The following is a 17,988-nucleotide window of genomic DNA, read 5'->3' as shown; positions in this document are numbered from 1 at the left end:
AAAAAAAAAAAAGACAAAACTCAAATGCAACCCCCTCAATTCTGAGGTCAGGGCTAGGAGGGGTATTTGAGGCAGAAGCATCATTTGGCTGGGCCTCATTTGAAAGAGGAGCCTCAAATGTAGACTTTTGGAATCCTCTACAAAGGAGACAGCATGTGTGCATGTGTGTATAATATAGATGTATTATGTGTACATGTGTGTTTTATGTATTTTATTTATTTATTTACGTGTATATGTATTTTGAGACAGTTTCACTCTGTCGCCCAAGCTGGAGTGCAGTGGCGCTATCTCGGCTTACTGCAACCTCTACCTCCCTGGTTCAAGCAATTCCCCTGCCTCAGCCTCCCGAGTAGCTGGGATTACAGGCGCTCACCACCATGCCTGGCTAATTGTTTTGTATTTTTAGTAGAGATGGAGTTTCACCATGTTGGCCAGACTGGTCGCGAACTCCTGACCTCAGGAAATCCGCCTGCATATAATTTATAGTGTAAATTGTATTCTGATTATTTGTGTTCTTTGTGTCCAGCTGCACTAAAAGAATGTGAATTTCTTCAATGTAAATATGTAACACACACACAACAGTTGTGGGGTTTATTTTTGTCCCTGTGTCTTGGTTTGGGCTCCCCCAAAAGACAACCCTACGACAGGGATTCCCATGTATTTGAGAGGTGATCCCAGGACCCGTCAGCAGGGACGTGGGGATGGAGAAGAGAAGAGAAGGGAAGGCAGCCAATGCAGGTGTGACACCAGCTGGTGACCTCCAAGGGCACCAGGTTTCAACCCCACTGGGGAGCTGGGGAGCCAATGTAGACCTGCCTGAGTTACCCCAGCTGAGGGATTAGGAAGCCAGATGTTCGTTCGCCAGGTTCCCATCTGTCATTGCATAAGGGCTGTTCTAGGGACATTAACTCTGACACTTGGTCCTGGACTCGGGCTGGCAGCCCCTAGAGCCCCAGGGCCAGAACACAGCAGGTGCCTGCAGACAACAGCTTCCTCCAGCGAGTGGAAGTGAGTGCCCAGGGCAGACAGCTGGGGCACTGACAGTGTCTGCTACACACTGTTTCGGTACTTTATTGGTTTATAAATATGCCAGACTCTAGGCCTGAGTGCTGTCTCTGGCTGCAGATGTGTGTTCAGCCAAGACGGAGCAGACCAGAAGTGCCAGATGGTGAACAGCCTGGGGAAAGCCCCACAGGGAAGAACAGACAGCACTGTAGGGTTCTGTGCTCAGTTTCCTAGAGGTGCCCTGGGGACTGGGCCTCAGGTGCCCGCCGGGGTGTCTGGCCAGATGACCCCCTCAGGCTTCCTTCCCTTCCCAGTTTCACTTGCCCACTCTTCCACTGCTGCTTCCTGGAAGCACCCCCCAATAAACCATTTGCACCCAAATCCTTGCCTGAGGCTGTACGTCTGGGGAACCCAACTGTAGTGGACAGATTCATATTAGACCCCAAAGATTCCAGTATCTTGATTCCTTAGGATCTGTGAATACATGACCTCACATGGCAAACTTTGCAGATGGGATTAAATGAAGACTCGAGACAGGACGATTATTCTGAATGATCTAGGTGGGCCAAATGTAATCACAGGGGTCCTTATGAGAGGGAGGCAGGGAGGTCAGGGTCAGAGAAGGAGACATGACGACAGAAGCAGAGGTTGGGGTGATGCCATTACTGACTTTTTATTTTATTTATTATTATTATTATTATTTTTAACATGGGAGCCTTCAGAATGACGTTACCAGCTTTAAAGATTGAGGCGGGGCCCAGGCATGGTCCACGGTGGCTCAGGCCTGTAATCTCAGCACTTTGGAAGGCTGAGGTAGGAGGATGACTTGAGCCTAGGAATTTGAGACCAGCCTGGACCCTGTCTCTATAAAAAAGGAAAAAATTAGTCAGGCATGGTGGCACACACCTGTGGTTCCAGCTACACAGAAGGCTGAGGTGGGAGGATTGCTTGAGCCCAGGAGGTTGAGGCTGCAGTGAGCAGTGATTGCACCACTGCACTCCAGCTCAGTCTCAAAAAAACAAACAAAAGATACTGGGTGGCCAAGAAGCATGACACATGCTCCCTACAGGTAACCTTTAGATAAGCCACAGGGAGAAGGAGGGCCCTTCCAGGTGAAAGGAACAGTGTGTATGAAGGCATGGGAGCTAGACTGGCCAGGAAGTTGGTTTTCCTTGTATAAAAATTGGAACAGGAAAATGAGAGCATCCAAGGTCAGGGAAGTGCTGGTGGGCGTTTAAGACAAATGGGGTGGAGGGGTTTAAAAAACCTGGAGAAGGCCAGGCACCGTGGCTCACATCTGTAATCCCAGGAGTTTGGGAGGCTGAGGTGGGTGGATCACATGATGTCAGGAGTTTGAGACCAGCCTGGCCAACATGGTGATACCCTATCTCTACTAAAAATACAAAAAATTAGCCAGATGTGGTGGCTCATGCCTGTAGTCCCAGCTACTCAGGAGGCTGAGGCAGGAGAATTGCTTGAACCCAGGAAGCAGAGGTTGCAGTGAGCTGACATTGCACCACTGCACTCTAGCCTGTGTGACAGAGTGAGACTCCATCTCAAAAAAAAAAGAACTGGAGAAAATTAAGAGGAGCCAGCTGGGTCAACGTGATCAGGCATTGTTAGGGTCCCTCCTCTCCTGTGGCCACCATCTTGCAGTGTTGAGGTAGATCAGTGGAACTTGTTTTCCGAGCACTGGTCACAACCACCATAGCAACCCAGCTCATCAGGGCAGGATCTGGTTGAAATAGGATGCAGTGAAAAAGCAGAAACCAGCACATGGCAAAGAAAGTGACCTCTAGTTGCTCTCGCTGCTCATTAGCACAAAGACACTCCCATCAGCACCCTGACAGTTTACAAATGCCATGGTAATAGCCAGAAAGTTACTTTATATGGTTCCAGAAATTCCTCACCCCTTTTCCAGAAAGTTCTGGATAACCTGCCTCTTAATTAGCATATAATTAAAAGTGGATATAAATACAGCTGCCAACAACCCCTATGCCACCACTCTGGGCACATTGCCCAGGGGTTAGCCCTGCTCTGCAAGGAGCAGTACCCTTGCTGTTGCCGTACACTGCTGCTTCAATAAAAGTTGCTGTCTAATATCACTGACTTACCCTTGAATTATCTCCTGGGTAAAGCCAAGAACCCTCCCAGGTTAAGCCCCAATTTTGGAGCTCACTTGCCTTGCATCAGTCTGGGTTGGCTCTCCCATACAGAGCTCTTGGTTGAACACAGCAGAGACAGACCCAGGCAGAGATTTCCAGTAGCCTCCTTCAGCATCATTCTTTTCTTTCCTCTTTAGCAACGTTAACTCTTATTTTTAGTCGAGAACCTAACTGCTCAGCTAAAGACTACCCATTCCTGCCTTCCTTGTATCTAAATGTGGTCTTGTGATTAAGTTCTAGCTATGAGATATAAGCAAAGGATTAGGAGGGACTTCCAGGTGGTCTCCTAAATAGGGAGGGGCATGTTTTTCTTTACCCTTTCCTCTTCTCTCCTGGCCAGAATGTGAACACAATGGCTGGAGCTTGAACAGCTATTTTAGACTCTGAGGCAATGTGCTACGTGGAGCCAGAGCACCAAGACACAAGGATACTAGGTCTCTGAAGACCTGGTGGGACCTGGACTGCTGACCTCTGTACGTTTTTCACAAAGATAAAATCAACTATCTTGTTTAAGCCACAGTTGTTTGGGAGTTTTCTGTTGCATGCGAACAAATCCAATCAATACATGAACTCTTGCTAACTTCAGCTGCAAAAGTGCTTTCCTGGAATGATGATGGGTCTTTTTCAAAATGAATCAGAAGACTGGAGAATCAGGCTCAGAAAATAGGTGGAAAATGAGGGATGTGAAGGGTTCAGAAATTGCACCAAAGAAGATTCTGAAAGGATGCGGTTACAGTCTTGGCTGAATGCTGAATCCTCACTCTTGGCCTTGCCTCAGGGGCTGCCACTGGAAACAAGATGCTAGTCAGATGTCACCACCACTCCTTTCAGAACAAGTCTAAACCTCCTGGTCTTTTGCGTTGCTTACTCCAGGTTCAAAGTCCTGAACCAACACATCTGACCAGTTGAGTGAAGGTCACGAACCTGCACCCCAGCTGCTGGCTGGAGCAGGCATTCAGCTCTTCTGATTAGCATTCTACCCTCTTCGCTGAGTCAGCAGGAGACTGTGGAATCATGAGGTCAGACCCTTCATGGGCCTTCTATGCATAGAAGTGGTCTTACTCCTTGTTTTGATTATCTACTGCTGTATGACCATCTACTCCTTAGTGGCTTAAAACAACAGTTGATGATTGCTCACCATGCTCTGGATTGACTAGGATCAGCTGGGTGGCTCTTCTGCCTCATGTGGTCTTAACTAAATCTGAGGTCATCAGTGGGGGCTCAATTGTGCTGGAATGTCTACAATGGTTCACTCACATGTCTGGGACCTTGAAGGGGACAGCCGAAATACTGGGATAGCTGGGATACCTGGACCTCTCCATGTGTAGACTGAGGGCCTCTTCCTATGTGGTTTCTTCAGCAGGGTGGCCAGATCTCTTACACTGTGACTCAGGGTTCCAAAAAGTGACAAGACAGAAGCCACCAGGATTTTTTTTTTTTTTTTTTTTTTTTTTGAGACAGGGTTTCACTCTACCACCCAGGCTGGAGTGCAGTGGTGCCATCATGGCTCACTACACCCTTGACCTCCTGGGCTCAAGCAGTCTTCCCACTTTAACCTCCTGAGTAGCTGGGACTTCAGGAGTGTGCCACCACTCTGGCTAATTTTTTAAAAAAGTCTTCATAGAGATGGGGTCTCACTGTGTTCCCCAGGCTGGTTTCAAAATCCTGGGCTCAAGGAATCCACCTGGCTTGATCTCCCAATGTACTGAGATTAAAGATGTGAGCCACTGTGCCCGGCCGGGCCTTCTTTAGACTTTGACTTGGAGTGGCACAGCGTCCCTTCTACTACATTCTATTGGTTAAATCAAGTTGCTAGGGCAGCCCAGAATACACGCTTGAGGAGCTACACAAGGCTGTGAAATACTAAGGGACATGGTTGGCTGGTGGTGGTTGGTTGGGGGAGCATCGACAGCAGCTTCCACCTTGCTCTTTCCCAGCCCCCCTGCAGTTTCCTGGAACTGCTCGCAAATGAAGTCCCATTCACTTGGCTCACAGGAGAAAGTGTGGTGCAGTGGGGGAGTGCAGACTCCAGGCACAAATGTCCAGGTTTGAATTCTGGCTTTGCCTCCTTGCTGGCTGTGTCACTCTGGGCAAGGTACTCGACTTCTCCTGTCTTAGTTTCCTTATCAGTCAGGTGGGGATAATAACAGTGCCTGTGTCATGGATTTCTATGTGAGGATCATACGAGTCAATGTATATACAGCACCTGGAATATTACCCGATGCATTGTAGATGCTCTGTGCTTGTTCTCACTCAAAGAGCCAGTGTGTTACTCGATCAGCAGATGCCCATTAGGTGAAACACTCACTGAAGTCCAGGAAGGGACACAAAAGAGAAGACAGAGTCTCCAGGGTCTTATGGTTTATTATTATGGAAAGGCGGAAAACAAGACAAAGATGAAAGGATGCAAGAAACAAAATACCATGGATATAGGCAAATCCACAGACACCAAGAGTAGATTCATGGTTGTCAGGCATTAGGAGGAGGGGGAACTGAGAAGTGAATGCTCGTGGCTACTGGCTTTCATTTGTGGGATGATGAAAATGTTCCCAAATTAGATTGTGGTGATGGTTGCACAACTCTGAATATACTGAAGGCCATTGAATTGTACACTTTAAATGGGTGAATTCTATGGTATGTGAAGTGTATCTTGATAAAGCTGTTTAGGAAAAGAAGATACAGCCAGGCATGGTGGCTTATGCCTGCAGTCCCAGCTACCGGGGGGCTTAGGCGGGAGAATTGGTTGAGCACAGAAGTTCAAGACCATCCTGGGCAACACAGCAAAGCTCCATCTCAAAAAAGAAAGAGGCCAGGTGTGGTGGTTCATGTCTGTAATCCCAGCACTTTGGGAGGCCAAGGTAGGCAGATCACTTGAGGTCAGGAGTTGGAGACCAGCCTGGCCAACATGGCAAAACCCTGTCTCTACTAAAAATACAAAAATTAGTGGGGTGTGGTGGCGCATGCCTGTAATTCCAGCTACTCAGGAGGCTAAGACAGGAGAATCACTTGAACCTGGGAGGTGGAGGTTGCAGTGAGTCAAGATCACACCACTGCACTCCAGCTTGGGTGACAGAGTGAGACTGTCTCAAAAAAAAAAAGAAAGAGAGAGAGGGGAAGAGAAAAGGAGGAAAGAAAGAAAGAAAGAAAAAGAGAGAAAGAGAGAGGAAGGAAGTAGAGAAAGAAAGAAGGAAGAAGGAAAGAAAGAGAGAGAAAGAAAGAGATAGGAAGGAGAGAAAGAAGGAAGAATGAAAGAAAGAGAGAAAGGAAGGAAGGAGAGAAAGAAAGAGAAAAAAAGAAAGAAAGAGAAAGAAAGAAAGAAAAGAAAGAAAAAGAAAGAAAAGAAAGAAAGAAAGAAGATGGATAAAGAACTCTACAATGCAGAGATACAAGAGCTGATAGTGGCTAACACTTCTCTGGTGCTTCCTATAGGCCAGGGACTGTTCTAAGTGCTTTGCTTAAATTAGCTCATTGAATCCTTACAAAATCCCCAATATTTCCCCCACATTTAATGGAAGAGAAAACTGAGGTTTCTTGTCGGAAGTTACATGGCTCGTTCACTTGAGAGCTGGGATTTGGGTCCAGGGTATCAGGCTCCAGCAGCTGAACTGGTAATACTGGATGCTGTAATTTAAGACGTGACAACTTAGTATAGCACAAAGTGACCCTCAGGTGAATAGGCAAAGAAAAACTGGAGTTTAGAAGACCACGGAGAGGAGGTGTGAGCTGGGTGTTGAAGGATGCAGCCTAAAATAGACAGGAGGAGAGGAGAGCGGGATATTTCTTCTGATCTAATCACCGTGTAATTCTTCAGCCCTGTCCTAAGCCTCAGGGACACTGCAGTGGGCAACATGGCCAAATCTTTACCCTCATCAAGCTTAATTTGTAGTGTGGGAAACAGATCATAAACACATAAACAAACGTGGGGCTGGTTAAAGCCTTATTGTGTCATGTTTTCAGTTTTTATCAGGAATTAGTTGTGGCTGTTTTGAAATAAAGTCTACAAATTCGTTGACACTCTTCCCACTGAAAAGTGAGGTCTGCATCCCCTCCCCTTGAAACTGGTTGGGCTTTTGAGGTGTTACTAACAGAATATGACAGAAGCAATGCTAGGTAGGTAGGGCCCAGTGGCTCGCACCTGTAATCCCAGTGGTTTTGGAGGTGGAGGTGGGACCATTGCTTAAGCCCAGGAGTTTGAGGTCTCAGAGACCCAATCCTAAAAAAAGAAAAAAAGAAAAGAAAAAAAAAAGGCCGGGTGCGGTGGCTCAGGCCTATAATCCCAGCACTTTGGGAGGCTGAGGCAGGCAGATTGCCTGAGGTCAGGAGTTGGAGACCAGCCTGACCAACATGGTGAAACTCCATCTCTACTAAAAATACAAAAATTAGCCGGGCATGGTAGCAGGCACCTGTAATCCCAGTTACTCCAGAAGCTGAGGCAGGAGAATTGCTTGAACCGGGAGGTGGAAGTTGCAGTGAGCCGGGATCACACCATTGCACTCCGACCCGGGTGACAGAATGAGATTCCGTCTCAGGAAAAAAAAAAAGAAAAAGAAAAATTTAGACAGTTAAGGTTACAGGCCTCAGGGACTGCCTGAGTGTGAGGATGAGGGAGAGTAGGGTGTCTAGTGCGACCCCCACGTTTCTTACTTGGGGAACTAGATGGGTGGTCATCAGGCCGTTTACCAAGACAGAGAACAAGAAAAAGCTGGTTTCAGAAGAAGCATGTTAAAGATTCTAACTCCAAGATTACACCTTCTGATAAACATCCCCCTTAAGCAATGCTAGCTTCTGCAACACCTCTTAGAATATCTGACTTTTTTCATAAATAGGAAAACTTTTGCACCCCCCGCAATGCAATTTCTATGTTGGCCACCAGAGAGCACCAATGCTCGAGCAGTTCAGCTAGACTCACCACCTGGTTCTGTTTTACTCTTCATTAAAAAAAAGAAAAAAGCAGGGGGAAAGATTTTGGCTTCATCATCTTGCCTCAGAATCATTCTCATGAGCTTCCCTGGCACCGGGATGAAATCTGATAGCTATGTCATGTGTGAAAAAGGTTTAGCTTATTGGATCCCTCGGTGCTAATCAGGAAAAAATCTCCTCCCTCGCCACAATTTTCCACGTGTGCCTGAGCCCTTCGTGAGCCCACCTCACGAAGTCCAGGGGACTTTGCTGATTTATTTTGCATTGCTAGCCTTAGGCAAAACCCAGCACATTTTGCTTCTGATACATTTCCACTGCTGCCTTGTTTCCCCCACTGTCACCTGTGACCTCTGTGCTTCCCTCTCAATGCTGTGCTTCCAGCCCAGGAACTTACTCCTTCAGTTGCCTGACGGGAAAGCACAGAGGGTAGTTCCTTCCTAGAAGAGATTTCAGCCCCATTGCCTCCTGTCCTCTCGCCTTGCATTCTTCAAGGACATTCAGCCACTTGTGGGGAGGCGGGTTGTCAGAGCCTCACAGACCAAAGCCTGGTGTCTGCTGCTCTAGGTCTTTCTTTCCTTTCTTTCCTGCCTTCCTTCCTTCCTTTTCTTTCTTTCTTTTTTCTTTTTCAGTCTTACTCTGTCGCCCAGGCTGGAGTGCAGTGGCAATGGCGCCATCTTGGCTCACTGCAACCTCCGCCTCCTGGGTTCAAGCAATTTCCTGCCTCAGCCTCTCCAATAGCTGGGACTGCAGGCACGTGCCACCACACCCAGCTAATTTTTTGTATTTTTAGTGGAGATGGGGTTTCACCATGTTGGCTAGGATGGTCTCGATCTCTTGATCTTGTGATCCTCCCGCCTCGGCCTCCCATTGTGCTGGGATTACAGGTGTGAACCACTGCGCCTGGCCCTCTTTTTTTTTTTTTTTTTGAGATGGAGTCTTGCTCTGTCGCCCAGGCTGGAGTGCAGAGGCGTAATCACCACTCACTGCAGCCTACACCTCTCGGGTTCAAGCAATTCTCCTGCCTCAGCCTCCCCAGTAGCTGGGATTACAGGTACCCACCACCATGCCCAGCTAATTTTTTTTTGGTATTTTTAGTAGAGATGGGGTTTGGCCATGTCAGCCAGTCTGGTGTCGAACTCCTGACCTCAGCTGATCCGCCTACCTTGGCCTCCCAAAGTGGTAGCGTTACAGGCATGAGCCACCACGCCTGGCCTGCCCTAGGTATTTCTTCCTGTTGTTCTTCTAGATGACTCTAGGACTCCTGACCTCCTGGGGGGCCACTGCTTCCCCTCTAAACCTGCTCCTCTGGCAGGCGCTTTAGGGCCTGCCAGGACAATGGCAATAAGAAACACCAAATTGCCAAAAGACACAGTAGTTCCACTCCTGGGTGTACACCCAAGAAAATGGTACAAGGTACACACACACAACCTAGTAAAAAATGAATGTTTATAGCAGCATTATTCACAATAGGTAAACAGTGGAAACAACCCAAATGTCCATGGATGGATGGAAGGATAAATGAAGTGTGGTCTATCCATACAGTGGGATGTTACCCAGCCATAAAAAGGCGTGAAGCCTTGTTACAAGCTGCAACATGGACTGATCTTGAAACTGTGATGTTAAGTGAAAGAAGCCAGACCCAAAAGGCCACATATTGCGTGAAATGCCCAGAGCAGGCAAATCTATAGAAACAAAAAGCAGGTGAGGCGGCCACCAGGGGATGGGAGGAGGGGTTAATTGGGAGCGGTTGCTCACGGATACAAGTGTCCTTTGGGGTGATGAAAATGTTCAAAAATGGATTGTAGTGATGGTTACACAACTCTGTGAATATAATAGAAACCATTGAATTGTACACTTTTAAAGGGTAATTTTAACATATGCAGATTATATCTCAATAGAAAAATAAAACAGGCTGGGGGTGGCAGCTCATGCCTGTAATCCCAGGACTTTGGGGGTACCAGGGCTGGAGAATATCTTGAGGCCAGGAGTTTGAGACAAGTCTGGGAAACATAGTGAGATCCTGTCTCTACAATAAATAAATAAATAAATAAATAAATAAATAATGACCGGGCATTGTGGTGCATGTCTATTGCCCCAGCTACTCGAGAGGCTGAGGTGGAAGGATCGTTTGAGCTCAGGAAGTCGAGGCTGCAAGGAGCTTGATTATGCCACTGCACTCCAGCCTGAGTGACAAGAGTGAGGCCCTATCACAAAAAAAAAAAAGAGAAAGAAAGAAAAAAGAAAAAGAAAACAACACTTCCCATTGTTGCTCATGGATGCTAAGGGATTGAATTTTTTCTAGTGGGCCTACCAGCTGGCCTCGCTGTTCTGGTTCCCTTGTTGACTGTAAGCCTGACCGTGGCTGTTATGTCTGCAGAGCACATGAAGCCCACTGTGGTTTGGTGGCATGGTCTCTGACCTGCTAGCTTGTGAGTTCCTATGACGTGTCACTGAGTGGGGCAGGAGGTTTCTCATTTTGGAAACACTCCGGGGCTTCTACTAGACCTTGATCTTCTAGGGGGTAAAGTCTGTGTGTTCTTCACTGTGCGGACCCCAGTACTGCACCAAATCAGGCATTCATTCGTTCGTTCATTCATTCAACTCAAGAACTATTCATTGAACACCTACTATGTGCCAGGAAATTGTGCTACATGCTAGAGACACAGCCGTAAAGCAAACAGGCAACCTGGGCTTAAGGAACTTAGACTCTGGAAATGCAGTGCATGTCAACTGGGAGCTATTTTGCCCAGCAGAGGACACCGGGCAATGTCTAGGAGATGATTTTGGTTGTCATAACTGGGGATGGGGTCTAGGGTTAGAGGTCAGGGATGCTGCTAAATATGCTACAATGCACAGGACATCCCCCACAACAAAGAATCTTTATACTCTGTCCAAAATGTCAGCAGTGCCAAGATAGAAAAACCTTGCATGGCATTATTGCCCAGTGAGTGGTTGTAGGATTTCATTGAACTGAAACTGCAGCCTTGGGCAAAATTGCTTAAGATGGTTTGCCTAAGGCGTGTTGACTTTTGTCCTCAATTCCTTTCTCCCTGTTCTTCGAGGCTGGAGGAGCCTGTGAAAGTACTATACTCTTCACCCAAAAGCTCTTCACAGCCTCTTTCTCCTTGCCTTTTGCTCTTTTTAGAGGCTGGTAAGATAAAGCCTCCACTTTCCCAAAGGTGCTTGAAGCTGGGAATGACCATCGAGTTCAGCTAATGATCTGGAGGCAGAGTTGCTGAGTGGGGCCATCAGAAAAGCTTCTGGAAGGTTCACACTCCCCTGGCTGCCTCCTGGGATTTCAGCCCTTTAGAGCTGTCCATCCTCTGGCCACAGTGATTGGGAATAGACACATGACCCAAGTTGTTCCAATGAGACTCAAATCCTGCAGGAATAATCGGAAAAGGGGAGGAGCTATAATTGCCATGCTTGGGGAATTAGCCTGTGAGTGAGGTTAACCCACAGGAAAACAGAGCCAAGGCATGGAAAGAATGAGTTCTGATGGTATCAAGCTCCTGGATTTAGTCATGCCTGAAGCTATCCCAGTTCCAGATTTTTTCAGGTCTATTAGCCAACAAGTTCTTTTTTGGCTTAGTTTGTGTTAATTCAGTTAACAGATATGCGTTAGTTACTGTTTTAGGTGCTGGGGCTCCCCCAGGGAGCAAGTCTTCATCTCTTCCTTGCATTCCAGTGCAGGCAGACAGACAATGAACAGGACAATAAGTAACATGTGCAGCATGGTAGATGGAGATGAGTGCTCTAGAGAAAAATAAAGCAGAGAATGGAGTAGGGGCCAGGCACGGTGGCTCACGCCTGTAATCCCAGCACTTTGGGAGGCTGAGAAGGGAAGATCACATGAGGCCAGAATTCCGAGACCAGCCTGGCCAACATGGCAAAACCCAGTCTCTCTACTAAAAATACAAAAATTAGCTAAGCATGGTGGTGCTTGCCTGTAGTCCCAGTTATTCAGGCAGCTGAGGCACGAAAATTGCCTGAACCCGGGAGGTGGAGGTTACAGTGAGCCCAGATTGCGCCACTGCACTCCAGCCTAAACATCACAGTGAAACTTTATCTCAAGAAAAAAGAAAGAAAAAGAAAGGGGTAGGAAGTGTTGGGGGGATAATGTTAAGTAGGTTAGCAAGGAAAGTCTCACTGAGAAAAAAATGGAAGTTGGTGTGGGAGGAGCATTTTAGCAGAAGGGACAGAAAGTCTAAGGGCCATGCAGTGAGAGTGTGACGGGAGTTTTGAAGAAATAGGCAGGAGGCTGGTATGGTTGGAACAGAGGGAACCAGGGTGAGAGTGGGAGGAGGTGAAGACAGAGAGGCAATGGGGAGGGGACATGTCCTATAGGACCCCGGGGGCCATTATGGGGACTTTGGCTGCTCTCTGGGTAAGCTGGGAGCCATGGAAGGCTCTGAGTAAAGAAAGCCTGACAGGATCCTTCAGGCAATGCGAGAGAATAGACTGTGGGGGCAGGGGTTGGGCACAGAGACCAGGGAGAAGGTGATTGCTAGAGTCCAGGTGAGACATGTGATGACCTGGCCCTGCGGCAGAGGTGGAGGAGGTGAGGGGTGATTGGACTTTGGGTACATTTTTTTTTTTTTTTTAAGCTATAGGATCTCTGTTGCCTAGGCTGGTGTACAACAGTGCGATCATAGTTCATTGCAACCTCGAACTCCTGGGCTCAAGTGATCCTCCCATCTCAGCCTCCCAAGTACCTGGGACTACAGGCATGCACTACCATGCCTAATTTTTTTTTTTTTTTTTTTCTGGGGCAGAGTCTCACTCTTGTCACCCAGGCTAGAGTACAATGGCACCATCTTGGCTTGCTGCAACCTCCACCTCCCCAGTTCAAGCGATTCTCCTGCTTCAGCCTCCTGAGTAGCTGGGATTACAGGTGCCTGCCACCACACCTGGCTAAATTTTGTATTTTTAGTAGAGATGGGGTTTCACCATGTTGGCCAGGCTGGTCTTGAACTCCCAATTTCAAGTGATCCGCCCGCCTTGGCCTCCCAAAATGCTGGGATTACAGGTGTGAGCCACTGCGCCCAGCCCGGCTAATTTAAAAACCATTTTTGTAGTGATGAGGTCTACTATGTTGCCCAGGCTGGTCTCCAACTGCTGGCCTCAGGGGATTCTCCTGCCTCGGCCTTCCACAGCGCTGAGATTATAAGCATGAGTCGCCTTGCCTGGCTCTGTGTGTGTGTGTGTGTGTGTGTGTGTGTACGTGTGTGTGTTTGTTGTTGTTAAGAGCCAGAATCTCACTCTGTTGCTCAGGCTGGAGTGTAGTGGCACAGTCATTATTCACTGCAGCCTCAAACTCCTGGGCTCAAGCGATCCTTGGATCTTGGGTACATTTTGAAGGCAGAGTCAGCAGGATTTGCTGATAGATTGGATGTAGAGTGTGGGAAAAAAAGAGGAATCCAGGATGATTCCAAGGTTTTGGCCAACAAAAGGGGAAGAATGAAGGTGTCGTTTACTGAGATGGGGAGCCTGTGGGAGGAACAGGTTCGTGGGCGTGATCCCAATCTCCACTCTGGACCGGTGGGGATGTCAGGTGGGCAGTTGGATGTACAGGGGGAGCCTGAAGTTCAGTGAAGAGACAGAGATATAAATTTGGAGTCATCAGCATATGCAGAGATTTTCAAAGTCAGAGCCCAAATGGGATCCCTGGGGAGTAGATGTGGGTAGAATAGAGAACAGGGCCTGGCTGGGAACCCCTGGGGCACGTCACATCTGGCAGGTGGAGAGGAGGAGGGAGAGCCAGGAAAGGAAGCTGAGAAGTAGTGGGCACAGCAGGAGGAAGCCAAATGTGTGCTGGAAGCTAAGAAAGAAAATTGTTTCAGGAGGAAAGAAGTTAAGTTTACCATGGGATTCACTAATTTCACTCCTAGGTGAGAAAATCTGTGTCCACGCAAAGGTCATCTGTGAATGTTCGTAGTAGCACTATTCACAATGACCAAAAAGTGGAGACAGCTCAAATGTCCATCAGTGGATAAATGCATAAATGAATGTGGTCTATCCCTACAATGGAATATGATTCAGACATGAAGGAATGAAGTATGACACATGCTGCAACCTGGGTGAGTTTCAAAAACATTATGGTGCATGGAAGAAGCTAGACTCAAAGGACAAGTATTACATGATTCTACTTTTTGAAATATCTAGAATCTGCACATTCACTGAGACAGAAAATAGATTAGAGGCTACCAGGGTCTGGAGGGGGTGGGGTGGAAAGAATTGGGAGTTTTGCTTAGTGAATGCAGAATTTCTTTCTTCTTCTTTTTTTCTTTTTTTAGATGGAGTCTTGCTCTGTCACCAGGCTGGCATGCAGTGGCGTGATCTCGGCTCACTGCAACCTCCACCTCTCAGGCTCAAGCGATTCTCCTGCCTCAAGCTCCCAAGTAGTTGGTACTACAAGAACCCACCACTAGGCCTGGCTAATTTTTGTATTTTTAGTAGAGATGGAGTTTCACCATGTTGGCCAGGCTGGTCTTGAACTCCTGACCTCAAGTGATCAGCCCACCTAGGCCTCGCAAAGTGCTGGGATTACAGGCATGAGCCACTGCACGTGGCCTTTTTTTTTTTTTCCTTTTGGAGACAGTGCCTCACTCTGTCTCCCAAGCTGGAGTGTGGTGGAATGATCATAGCTCACTGCAGCCTCGAACTCCTAGGCTCAAGCCATCCTCCTGCCCTAGCCTCTTGAGTAGCTGGGACTACAGGTGTACACTACAATGCCTGGCTATCCCTACAATGGAATATGATTCAGACATGAAGGAATGAAGTATGACACATGCTGCAATTTTTGAATTCTTTGTGCAGATGGAGTTTTGCTATGGTGCCCAAGCTAATCTCGAACTCCTGGGCTCAAGTGATCCTCCTGCATTGGCCTCTGAGTAGCTGGGATTACAGGTGTGAACCGCCGCGCTTGGCTTGGATGCAAATTTTCAATTTAAGGAAACAAAAAAGTTCTGGAGGTGGATGTTGCTGATGGTTGTAAAACAAGGCGAATGTACGTAATGCTTCAGAACTGTACCCTTAATACCACTGGTTAAAATGGTCAATTATATGTTATGTATATTTTAACGAACGTTTTGAAAAAAGAGAGAGTGAGCAACTGTGTCACATGTTGCTGAGGGGTCCAGGATGGATGAGGACTTTGAAGTGACCCTGGGATGGAGCCATATGCAGGGCTGAGGTGAGTAAGAAGAGAGAAATTTGAGACATAGACTCTTCGAGGAGTTTTGCTGCAAAGAGAAGGAAACAGATGGAATTATAGCTGGAGATGAGGTCAAGAGACATTTTTTCCCATAAAGATGAGAGAAAGGCTGGGTGCGGTGGCTCACGTCTATGATCCCAGCACTTTGGGAGGCCAAGGTGGGTGGATCACTTGAGGCCAGGAGTTCGAGACCAGCCTGGGCAACATGGCAAAACCCCATCTCTATTAAAAATACAAAAATTAGCCAGGCATGGTGGTGCATACAAGTAATCCCAGCTACTTGGGAGGCTGGGGCAGGAGAATCACTTGAACCCAGGAATCAGAGGTTGCAGTGAGTCAAGATTGTGCTCCTGCACTCCAGCCTGGGCAACAGAGCAAGACTCTGTCTCAAAAAAGAAAAAAGAAAAAAAAAAAAGATGAGAGAAATGAGGGGCAAGATCCAGTAGTTAACCCCTTCTGGTCCAAGCTGCCTGCTCTGCCACCTGTCTTCTTATGTACATTTCAGGTACCAGGGAAGCTGAAGGAGCACCTGGGTGCCTCACTTCTTCCTTTAAGAACACCCCCTTGGCTACATGCGGTGGCTCGCACCTTTAATCTCAGCACTTTGGGAGGCCAAAATGGGAGGATTACTTGAGGCCAGGTGCTTGAAACCAGCCTGGGCAACATGGTGAGACCCTGTCTGTACAAAATAAACAAACAAATAAATAAATTAGCCAGTTGTGGTGGTGTGTGCCTGTAGTCTCAACTATTCAGGAGGCTGAGGCAGGAAAATCACTTGAGTCCAGGAATTGGAGGCTGCAGTGAGCTATGATTGCACCATGGCACTCCAGCCTGGGCGACAGAGCAAGACCCTGTCTCACACAGAAAAAGAACACTCCCTGCCCCCTCCACTCCCAGCTCCCCTCCATACTACATTTTCACACACATCCCTTTTACTATAACTTAGTCATGTGTAGTCTTAATTCCAGGCAACCATAAGCCTAACTAAGGTCGAAAGGGAGAAAAGCCACGATGTACTCCTCTCAGTCTTTGCCATAGTAGTCTACACTTTATAAAGGCCTTTCTCTCTTTTCTTCAAACTTCAACTCAACCACCACCTTCTGAGGCCCTGATAGGGGCTCAGCAAAGCATTTTCCACAAAGAATCCCAAGTAGTTCTTATAGCTACATGTGCACTTCAGGGGATATTGACTCTATTTTTGTTTCCTTCACGTCTGTATTTCTGGAGCCTCTGTAAGTGCCTGGTATATAATTGTCATTCACTTAATGTTTGTGGTTATTGTTTTTTGTTGAATTTTATACATTAGAAAATTGCAGTTCAGAGAAGGGTGCCCAAAGACCCTGAGCTCAAACATGGGTCTCCTGATTGCTAATCTTCTGCTCCTCCTGATCTGCTAGTTAGCTCGGCATCACCATTGAGTAAACAAAATAACATGTATCTATCAGTGCACATGCTTTGATGTTTGGTAACAACACCCCTTCATTATTCTCAGGAACCACCTCACTCCCATTCTTGGACTTTGTGATTTGGGGGATGCTGATCCCACCCTCCAGTTGCAGGGATTGGATGCATAACCCAGTATCTTGTCTTGCCACAGTAATTGGCTCAGAAACAGGCAAGTATTCCAAACTGGACCAATGAGAATCCTGCCTGGGACTTCAGCTGGAAACATTGAGAAAAGAGGACTTTCTACTGAAGTTGGTAAACTTGAAGGGTATAGGTTTGTTGATGCTGAAACCATTGTCTGTCACCTTAGTGGAAGAGCTTGCCTGAGCATGAGGTCAACACAGGAAAGAAGAGCTAGAGATGGAGACATACTGACAACAGCATTGCAGTTGCTGGATCAAACTGTACCTGAAGCCAAACATCCCCTGGACTTTTCAGTTACATAAGCCAATAAATTCCCTTCTTCTGCTTAAACCAATTGAGGCTGGGTTTTCTGTCACTTGCAATCAAAAAAGTCCTGACTAATACGTCTATCAAACACATTTATCTTTGTATTCAGGAGATATACTCCATATGCCACAAAGAGCTGATCATTGTGATGTCCAAGAGCATGAACTAGGAAACCAGATCTCATATGGAGCCGTCAGAGACCAACCAGAGAAGCAGAAATCCCATTAGGTATTCAAATAGAGGGAATATAATACAAGGAATTGGTCACACAGATGATGGAAGTGAGAAGCCAAATGGCATATTAGACAATTCAGTGCTGAACCAAGGCAGGAAGACGCTGCCATCTTCGTTGGGGGAGGAGCAGAGAACAGTTGGTGCTGCCATGCTGTGCAGTTGAAGCTGGGCCACCTGGTGAGAGACAGAATCTTGATGGCATGCCCAGCCAGGGCCAGGATCACCAAGGGACCGACTGTACAGCTGGATCTGCAGCCACAGATGAGGCACAGCAGCTGCTGCTGATGCCACTGGAGGCACAGAGAGAGCCAGTGAGAGAAAATACCCTGGATTCTCCCCTCCTTTCACCCTTTGGTCGACTGCGAGTGTCTCTTAACTAGCCAAACCCACCCAGAAACCACAATCCCTCCCAGAGTCCTGGCACATAACAGGCCCTTCCTTGGGAGGTATTGGTTGAATGTGAATGTGAAGAAAAGAAAGATGTTTACAGTTTCTTCATCTATGTAGGGAGGATGAGGGTAGAAACACCATGTGGGATGGGCTATGGGAGGA

Source organism: Piliocolobus tephrosceles, chromosome 20 (genome assembly GCF_002776525.5).
Source record: "Piliocolobus tephrosceles isolate RC106 chromosome 20, ASM277652v3, whole genome shotgun sequence".
NCBI lineage: Eukaryota > Metazoa > Chordata > Mammalia > Primates > Cercopithecidae > Piliocolobus > Piliocolobus tephrosceles.
This window is presented reverse-complemented; position numbering follows the sequence as displayed.